The following is a 10,058-nucleotide window of genomic DNA, read 5'->3' on the forward strand; positions in this document are numbered from 1 at the left end:
GAAAGAATATAAAAAAGGCTTTCTCTTTTTTTTTTTAAAGGTGGTAAAGACATAAATGGATTCCAGGAGCTTAAGAAGACTTGATATCTGATATTAAAATAAAACAGCAAAGAAATGTAATGTAATCAAAGGATGTTATAAGACTAAAGATAATGCAATGTAATCAAAGGATGTTAAAAAGACTAAAGATAATGCAACATGTAATGAATTAAACAATAATGGCTTTAAAAGCGCCATTCTCATTGTGTTGAATTGGTCTCTTCTAACTGCAGATACTCTTATTAGGAGTGAAGTAATTTTTTTAAGAAGTGTTCTTATTAATTATTATCTTCCTCAAGAGTTTAATGAAAAGGGAAAGGAAGTATACACAGACTCCCACATGTGGGCATTAGTCTCTTTCTTTTCACTGTGTCTCGCTCCATTTTTGAATGGACAGACCAGGACATTATTAGAGCATTTCATCTGATTTTTTTCTTTTCAGGCAATGCATTATACACCTATCAAATGGCTCTTGGTAATCAATTCTTGATCTCTCCTGGAGGTCAGCCAATGACACCATTTAAATTGTCATCTCATTTCTTTCTTTAAAGAAATCCATCTATTTCCTTTGAGCATATAGGTATTTCAGAGGCAGGTAAGATACTAAACCATTCATGAACACGATGACATTTTTTCTCATCAAGATTGTCAGACCTTGCATCTATGGGAAAATGAACTTAGTTATTAAAGGAGTCTCTTTCATTTAAAGTTTCAGTTAATATCCTATTAGCTTTTTTCAACTTTACATTTTGAAGACTCGTCATCTCTGAGTTACTTTTATTGGGGGTGGGGTTTGAACTGAAGAGGAAAATTGTGAACATTCAGCTATGGGAAACATACTAAAATTCAGAATGTTGGGTTGCAAATCAAGGAAAATTGTAAAACGATGTATCTTTATGATGTACACACACACACACACACACACACACACACAAATACATTTTCAGTATTTCTAATCAAATCAGTGGGAGAGAAACACTATCCTAAAAGGTAAAAGGGTTAAAAATGAAAATCAGTGGAAAAACCTAACAATGTTTTAAAAAAAATCATGTAAAAATAAAACACAATTCATATATCTGCTCTTCATGATCATATCCATATCTTTATTCCTCCAGATGCACAAGACCCATTAACGGAAAGCACAGTCAGTTATGAAATTTTATTTCTCCTGCAGATCTTGAATCTTTCAGAGACAAACATAAGTGTCATTTTTCCAAAGGTTTGGCAAAAATTTCAACAGCCAGCACAGCACATCTTTCTGAAGGCATGTGCTTCCAAGAGGCTGGGGGCCAGTTTCAGCTTTTCAAATCAATGCTTTGAAAAAGATGCAATGCCTGTCCATAACGACTTCATCTTGTCTGCAGAAATGATTCAAAACAGCAGTTGTTCTGAATCATACACACAAGTTGGTTTCATTAAGTGAGATTTTGATGCAAAAGCACAGGTACTGGAGTTGTAGCTGCTGTTGGGTATCTACTTAACTGTGGAAATAACAGCAGAGCAGAAGGTATGAGCACATTACCACTGATCATTATTCTGATGAGGGGTTAGTGTCTCCACTCAATTTTCTTTTGTTTTCCATTTGAAACTTTGTGCTGCACTTAAGCAAAATTCTATAGGGTTGCCAGACATGTATTTTATTTTAATGTAAGTATTTTGCTCTAAAGGCCACACAAATATTTACTAAGATCATCACAGAGATCTTTATTTTATGCTGTTGTCAGTTCGAACTCTTCGTTAAAATATTCTGATGACTAGTTTTGACATGCAATTATAAAAAGGAAGAGAACCACCTAAACAACCACACTTCCAAAAACAAAGTACTGTGTGGCATATGGGAAGAGATCAATTCTTTTTTTTTTTTTTTTTTTTTTTTGTGGTTTTTGGGTCACACCCGGCAGTGCTCAGGGGTTATTCCTGGCTCCAGGCTCAGAAATTGCTCCTGGCAGGCACGGGGGGGGGGGGGGGGGAAGACCATATGGGACATCGGGATTTGAACCGATGACCTCCTGCATGAAAGGCAAACACCTTACCTCCATGCTATCTCTCCGGCCCCGAGATAAATTCTTTGATGAACCATTTATGACATTACTGAAATGTAGAACAATGTTTCTCAACATAGCTATCATATTAAATTTAGCCAGAAATTATATGCTTTGAAAAAATAGAAAAACATTATAGGGTTACAGGGAGAAATGGTGACTTATATCTAATGTAGGAGGTATTCCCAGTGCTCTCTGAGAAACCTCTAAAAGCTTCAGATTTATTTTTTTCTTTAATAATATCTTTATTTAAGCACCATAATTACAAGCATATTTGTAGTTTGGTTTCAGTTATAAAAAAGAACACCACCCTTCACCAGTGCAACCTTCCCACCACCAATGCCCCCCCCCCCAATCTCCCTCCTCCCACACTCCCTGCCTGTATTTGAGATAGGCATTCTAATTCTCTCGCTCACTACCATTGTCATGATAGTTGTTAATGTAGTTATTTCTCTAACTGCATTCACCACTCTTTGTGGTTAAGCTTCATATAGTGGGCAGCTACTTTCAGCCTTCATCTCTATTGTCTCTGGGTTTTACTACAATAATGTATTTTATTTTTCTTAGATACCACAGATGAGTGAGACTATTCTGTGACATTGCTGTGTCTATCTCTCTCCCTCTGACTTATTTCACTCAGCATAATAGTTTCCATGTCCATCCATGTATAGGAAAATTTCATGACTTTATTTTCCTGATGGCTGTATAGTACTCCACTGTGTATCCAGATTTCTAATTCTCCAAGTTGAGGCAGAATCCATAGGCATGACCCTGTTTTGTTCAAGTAGACAATCAATCAAGAGAGTCCTTCCACTTCCAGTCTGATTGCACTTCATCTAGGACTTACCGTTCATAGTTTTTGACCTGTTCTTTAAATAGTAAAATGTAAGGAAAGCGTGCTCGCTTCAGCAGCACATATACTAAAGTTGGAACGATACAGAGAAGATTAGCATGGCCCCTGCGCAAGGATGACACGCAAATTCATGAAGCATTCCATATTTAAAAAAAATGTAAGGAAAGCTACTTCCTATCTTTAGTGGGGCATAAAAATCAACACCTTTGGGGGGGGGATAGTGGGAGGCCAGTGGGAACATCAGTTTGACTCCATGACAACAGAAAAACATTTCATGATTGATATGGATGTAGATTTGACTTTAAAATACCTTCTTTCTTTTTTATTTTAATGGAACATAAGTTAACCTTTGAATAATTTTTAAGGGTACAGTTTATGTCATTATGGACTTTTACATTATTGGCTAACCTTCATCCATTTCTAGAACTTTTCATCTTTCCCAACTGAAATTCCATAGTCATTAAATCCTAACTTTTTCATGCCCTGGCATCTGCCATTCTGCCTTCAGTCCTTTATTCTTGACTCACCTATCTATGCTGCCAACTCTCAACACTCCTTGATTTCAAGAACTTCATGTTGTTTATCTTTAAAACCCATCAGAGAAAATGCATAACAGCTGGGGAAGGCAAAAACCTCTAGGGATCCATTTGAAAGAATGATTATGCCAATAACCAAGCTTGTGAAAGGAGCGATCATCTCCATATGAGGCAGGAGCTGGCCCAGGCCATGCCAAACTCTAGGCAATATGTCTGCTTTGAGATGACTCTGGTGACAGAGAGTACATTTATGTGGCAAACAGGAAAGGAGTTCAATCACCAGGGCTCAGAAAGCGACGTGCGGAAATGAATGTTTCTTGGATGTAGTATACGGTTATTATTGAGAGAGAAAGCTTGGTCCTGCAGTCCTTGTGATTAAAGTACCCTAGAGCCCTTTGGCTCAATTGTCTCAGTTTATCTAATTACCAGACCAAGGTGAAGCTTTGGAATGATTTTTAAAACATAGAAATGAGCCTTCATGGGGACTTGAACTGGATGCATTCCCAAGCCTGTGAAATGTGGCTATTTTTACTGTTCTTCCTTCTCCATTACTCCCCATCACCCCCCACCTCCACGAGGAAAACAAAATCAATTCAAGTTGAAAATAATTTACTCAAGGTAGAGAGTAGGAAAACAAAATTAATGGCTGATCTGGAAAACTCTGACCCCAAGAAAAATGCTTTTCCCCTAGTGACAGAAAAAGGCCATTTCACCTGAATTTTCTCAATGATTACTCAGCTCACCACTTCCTTTTGCCAGGATAATTACACCTGAAAGCTCAACTATGTCCATGAGCTCAAGTGTACCATTCCGGACAGCCTTACTTATAAAATATAATATGTTTAGCTTTTTAAAACAAGTATGAAGAATAAGAATTAAGCGCCTAGTGATGTAGATTACCAGCAAAGAAAGAAAAAACAAACTCACCTTTACAATTAGTCTATCAGTCCTACTAAAACTCACAGGATGCCATTTATGGATGCTCCTCAGGGAAACTCTCCCCGCAACTCACAGGGTATGGCACCCCACGTGCACAGCAACTAAAGATAACATCAATTATAGTTCATGAATATTTCTGTAACTTTGAACATTTTATGGGATTCTAGGGAGAACTCTTCTTAGGAATGAGACCAGCTAAAGATAAGATTTCTTTTACAGGGACCAGAGAGATAGCACAGCAGTAGGGCATTTGTCTTACATGCCACTGACCTAGGATAGACCTGGGTTTGATTCTCGGTATCCTATATGGTCTCCTGAACCTGCCAGGAGTGATCGCTGAGCTAGGAGTAACCCTCTGAGTGCCACTGCCGGTGTGGCCCCAAACAAAAAACCAAAAACACAAAAACAAAAAAACAAAAAAAGATTTTTTCATGTGGATATTGCATAATACCCAGGGTCATAAAACTCTCATCAAAAATAATCACATAAAAATAAAATAAATGTTGGTTGGTTGTTCAATGTCACATATTAAATCTTAAACCCAGCAGAATAAAAAATGGTCAGATTAACTAGGAATAGGACACTAGATTGATAGGATTGGATAGGAGGGGGAAGGGAGAATTCCCTGGAACACGGTAGCTAAGAGGACAGTTGGGGGAGTCTTTGGAGGGCATATGGGAGGAGCAAAGTAAAAGTGAAGAAGAACAAATTGATAACAGGAGGTGATTATGAGGTCTCAGAAAATCCCTTGTCCTTCCTCCTGCCCCAGGGCTACTGGTACTTGAATTGATCCAGCAGGACCTGTACAATACTAGCCAAAAGGGATGAGCACCAAGAATTACCCATAAACCCTTGGTAACCAAATATAGAAACATAGGGACACACATTCAGTATAAAATGTGGGCTGGTTACTTCATCTGTAAAACCAAAATATTAATTATGCTTAATCTCACTCAATGAAGGAAGTACTATAAAGGAACTAGTGCCTAGTCTAAGATCTTGTAAAATGATATTTACCTTTATTTTAATTTTAATTTTTTATAATGGTGAAAACTAGAGTGATGTGAAATGACTGCCCAAGGACCTCAGCACATCTTTAAGCACAAAGTTTTAGTCACTTGGTCAAGAATTACAACCTTTCAAATTAGATTCCTTAAGGTGGAGCCATGAGGGACACATCTTTTTTTTTAAATATTTTTTTTTATTTAAACATCTTGATTACAAATATGATTGTGATTAGGTTTCAGTCATGTAAAGGACACCCACCTTCACCAGTGCAACATTCCCACCACCAATGTCCCAAATCTCCCTCCATCCCACCCCACCTCCACCTGTACTCTAGACAGGCTTTCCAGTTGCCTCATTCAATCACATGATTATGGTAGTTCTCAGTGTAGTTATTTCTATAACTGCACTCACCACTCTTTGTGGTGAGCTTCATGAAGTGAGCTGGAAGTTCCAGCCCTCCTCTCATTGTCTCTGAGGATTGTTGCAAAAATGACTTTTATTTTTCTTAAAAACCCATAGATGAGTGAGATTATTCTGTCTCTCTCTCTCTCTCCCTCTGACTTGTTTCACTCAGCATGATAGATTCCATGTACATCCTTATATAGGAAAATTTCATGACTTCATCTCTGCTGACGACTGCATAATATTCATCTTAAAACATCTCTAATTTTTCACTCATCATCAGAAACAACAGAAAATAATAGACAGCATCTCTCTTCATCTAGGCATTACAGCCATCCAATAACAGATAATTCCTCCCCCAGTTTGGAATTTTAATCCACTGATTGTTCAGTTTTTGTATTTAAACAAGACAGGTGATCTTGTCTCTATCTTTTCTTATGGAATTAATTTTTTTGCTTAGTTTTATTTTTAGAGCACATCCACTGATACTCAGGGCTTACTACTGGTTATGTGCTAAGGGATCCCTTTTAGTGTTGCTGAGGAAACCATATGTAGTTCAGGAACCAAATGTAGAACCTAGTTTGACTGTGTGCCATATCCATCTCTGGTCCTGATCAAATTTTAAAAATGGAGTCAATCAATTCTTTGAAGATCTTGAATGAAAAGCCAATGTGGTTATGCCTTTCATTAGGTCACCTAAATCAGTAGGTTGCAGCTCCATATCTCAAGAATTCTATCAGAAAGAAAAAAATGAGATAATGTTTCTCATTTCCTACTTCAAGATGCTTTTAGATTTATGAATGAGACATGTAATGTAGTTTTAACACTATAAATCACTTTTCTAGATATGTGTCCAATATTCTTTTATAATAGACAGGTATTATTAGTATGTGGTTTTTACCAGTGGTATCCAAAGATTATTTGTCCTATTGATTTTATCTGACCACAGTTGTACAGATGTGAAAAGTGTTACATGTCCACCTTACTTTTGTAGCTTTTGGGGGTGAGGAAGAATTGTGGATAGTTACTTAATTTTAAGATTGGAAAAGTTCTGAAAGGTTATCTCAATGAAATATGAGTATTGGAGTCTTTTCAGGCTTCTGAACAGAAGACTGAATAAATGCAAAGCTTTCTATTTCTAAATAAACATTATGTAATGAACATTTCCCAAACACTTCAGCACAGTGCCTAAAAAATACATATTTATGAATAATATAAATGCAACACATGAATATTGGGTAGAAGATATAATAAAAACATTAAAATAAGGTACCATTTGCAAAATGACTTGATGTGCTCTATAGTCTTGATTTCCTTTCTATAATGCATATACATTTTATATTTCAGAAATAAGATTCAGAGAAATTGTTCTTTCTCTATGTTCTTTTTGATGGCAGTGTTCTATGTATTCAAATCACAACTTGTTAGGAAGTCTCAGGAAAACAATGCAGTACTCGTCACCTCTTGAACACTCCCTTTGAGATCTCTCAGAGAGCACAAAAGCTCCCCACAAACTTTAGCCTCTCTCTGATAATTATATAAAGTATACAGACTCTTCATTTCTTCCACCTGTTGATAAATTCTTGTGCAACGCAAGCACGACAAGGATAGCATAACACAGGATTCTGCCCCTATTTGTCCTCATCTCTTGCAGAATGAAACTGGTCAAAGAGAAGGTACCTAGTGAGAATTTATTCATGGACTTTCTGCAAAGGACAGAGCAAGACCCCTGCCCTCCCTGCGAGGCAAGAGAAATATTTTCTTAGGAAATACATCACGATAAGGAGTCACTTTAAGTCAAAATCAAATAACTAGACCAGAGAGGGAACTTCATGATTTGTGGTTCTGTACCTCTCCTCTGAAATTCTTACACATCATTAAATGCTTTAAAAATGCCAACACCCATAAGTGCAATCACCATGTTTGAACTGGATCAGATCCATAAATTCACTTTTTTTTCAAATGATGTGTAAACCAAACTCTGAAAGATCGTTGCTACACTGACCCACACAGCAGAAAGCTGGCCATCTCGGGAGGAGAGGATGGGGTCCAGACCCTGCCTTGAAAAAGCACATCTTCTACCTCCAAAACCCATAATCACCATTTCCCCAATGGCCCTGCCTCATTACTACTGACACTCTTAAGATTCTCTTTCAGGGACACCAATCTGACCAAATTTCAGGTACCCTTTTTTTAGGTTGATATCACCTGGGCTTCTTGAAGTGAGTGCGGGCACCCTTCTTCATATCTGCCTTCTTCTAGGAGGCCTGGTAGCTGGGTACATGTCTCTAAAATAATACTAGTAGTAATAGAGCTTTGAATATCTGGACAACTTCATTTGTTTAATGCTGCTATCTGTAACTGCCTCTGCTCCTGCCCTTTGCTGGGAGAGAATTCCAGCCAGCAGCTTTTTCTCAACCGGGACAGAAGGCAGAAAGCAGCTACAAATAATTCGCGAGTGTTAAGCTCTTTTGTGAACACCTAAAAAATTAAGCTGTAGAAATTAGTAGAATGCTCAAGGTGTGTTCCAGTCAAGAGGCTTTAATGAGGGCAAGCAGGGTTTTTATGCCCTGCTCCTGTGGGAGGGGTAGTAACATAGGATTGAAATATAAACCAATCAGATTTGTACAAGTACAACAATTTTAACCAATGGGAGCATAAACACATTTTGATGGCGGGAAGGATAAAGAGGAACCTGGCAGGATGGGGGGAGGGGAAGCAAATCCTTAAATAGCTAATTGATATTTACGCAAATACAATTTTTGTTTAGCCTATTTTCCATTTAAATCTTTCTTTTGTGCAAGAAATAAGGATCATAATTTAAACTTTACAAAAACCTATCTATAATTACGTTTTTGAGAGCAGTTACAAAAACAGGTTCCATGGAAAGGTTAAGGAATCTGGTTAAGCCAGATTCTGTGTTCTGAGCTAAATTTATTTGCAGTTTCCAGTTTGCTCGGGGCTATGCAAACTTAGTGGCTTGAATCAGGGCAGGCGGTGGAAAATTCATCCAGAGTTCCATTGAATATGTGGGTGTACGGTCGCCCACAGCTATCCCTATAGAAACACAGCAATTTAACAGAAAGTACAGCTAACAACAAGAGCTTATTAAACCTGTCATTGTAATAATGACTTCATTGGAGATATAATAATTTCACAAATGTGCAGACTACTGTACATTTTTTGAACTTTCTTTTCTTCATTTTATTGTTTATTTTTATTTTTCCCCAATAACTTTACTTTCACTTACCTGGAAACAAATGTATTATGACCTATTCTGTCAACTATGTAATGCATTTTCTTTAAATAAATTTCTAAAAATGCAGTGTCAAGGAGCCTGGGATGACAGTTGAAGTAATAAAGTGCATGACTAGCAAGTGAAAGGTCCAGAGTTCAATTCCTGGCACTCAGCCCCAAAGCCTTTGGCCTGAGCTCCAAACTATAACCTGCCCTAACCTTCTCCATGCCTTCCAGCACAACTGGTGTGGCCTCAACTTATAAAGAATATAGTTTCAAGTACTTACCCATGATTGTGTCATTATGGGGCTGCAGCCTACCCTTTCCCCCCACTTCTCAGCCCTTCTCTTCTACCCATCATGGCTCCTGACTGCAGACAACCTCTGGCTCTCCTTCCACAGGATGCAGACAAATACCATGATTTGAAGGAAAATTAATGTTTTCTGAATGTAATATTAATACATTTCCATTACTGAAAAATGCAAAAGACAAAATGTGAAAAGAAAGAAAATAAAAACCATTTGTTACCTTATACCCAGAGGTAAATTGCTGTTCATAGTTGATATTTATCATTCTATATCTCAGTCTCTATTCTCAGCATCCTTCTGTTTTACAAAATTGAAATGATGGTGCATGTATTCTATAACAAAATGGCTCATGATCATTTTTCTACATAATGACCCTTTATTTTTGTTGTTGTTTTTGGGCCACATCTGGTGGTGCTCAGGGGTTATCTCTGACTCTGTGCTCAGAAATCACTCCTGGCAGGCTCAGGGTACCATATGGGATGCTGGGGATCTAACCAGGGGTTGGCTGTGTATAAGGCAAACACCCTACCGCTGTGCTATTGCTCTAGCACTTACATGGTTTTCCTGTTTTTAACACCCACTGTAAAGGCTCATTGGTTGACTCCTCTTTGTTCTTCTGTCCAGACCCCTTGAGTTGGAGTATCCTGTTGTCTTATTTTTTTCAGGGACCACCCAGCTGTTTCTGATAGTGCTC

At 37.7% G+C, this 10,058-nt stretch overlaps 1 non-coding gene across 1 annotated transcript; it reads left to right on the forward strand.

Moving 5' to 3' along the window:
• The first annotated feature begins 2,977 nt into the window (after nucleotides 1–2,977).
• Nucleotides 2,978–3,084, forward strand: LOC126021475 (U6 spliceosomal RNA). The gene has a single exon (XR_007499988.1). It is a non-coding gene; the product is annotated as a U6 spliceosomal RNA (small nuclear RNA).
• Nucleotides 3,085–10,058: the final 6,974 nt, after the last annotated feature.

The sequence above is a fragment of the Suncus etruscus genome, chromosome 10 (genome assembly GCF_024139225.1).
Source record: "Suncus etruscus isolate mSunEtr1 chromosome 10, mSunEtr1.pri.cur, whole genome shotgun sequence".
NCBI classification, from domain to species: domain Eukaryota; kingdom Metazoa; phylum Chordata; class Mammalia; order Eulipotyphla; family Soricidae; genus Suncus; species Suncus etruscus.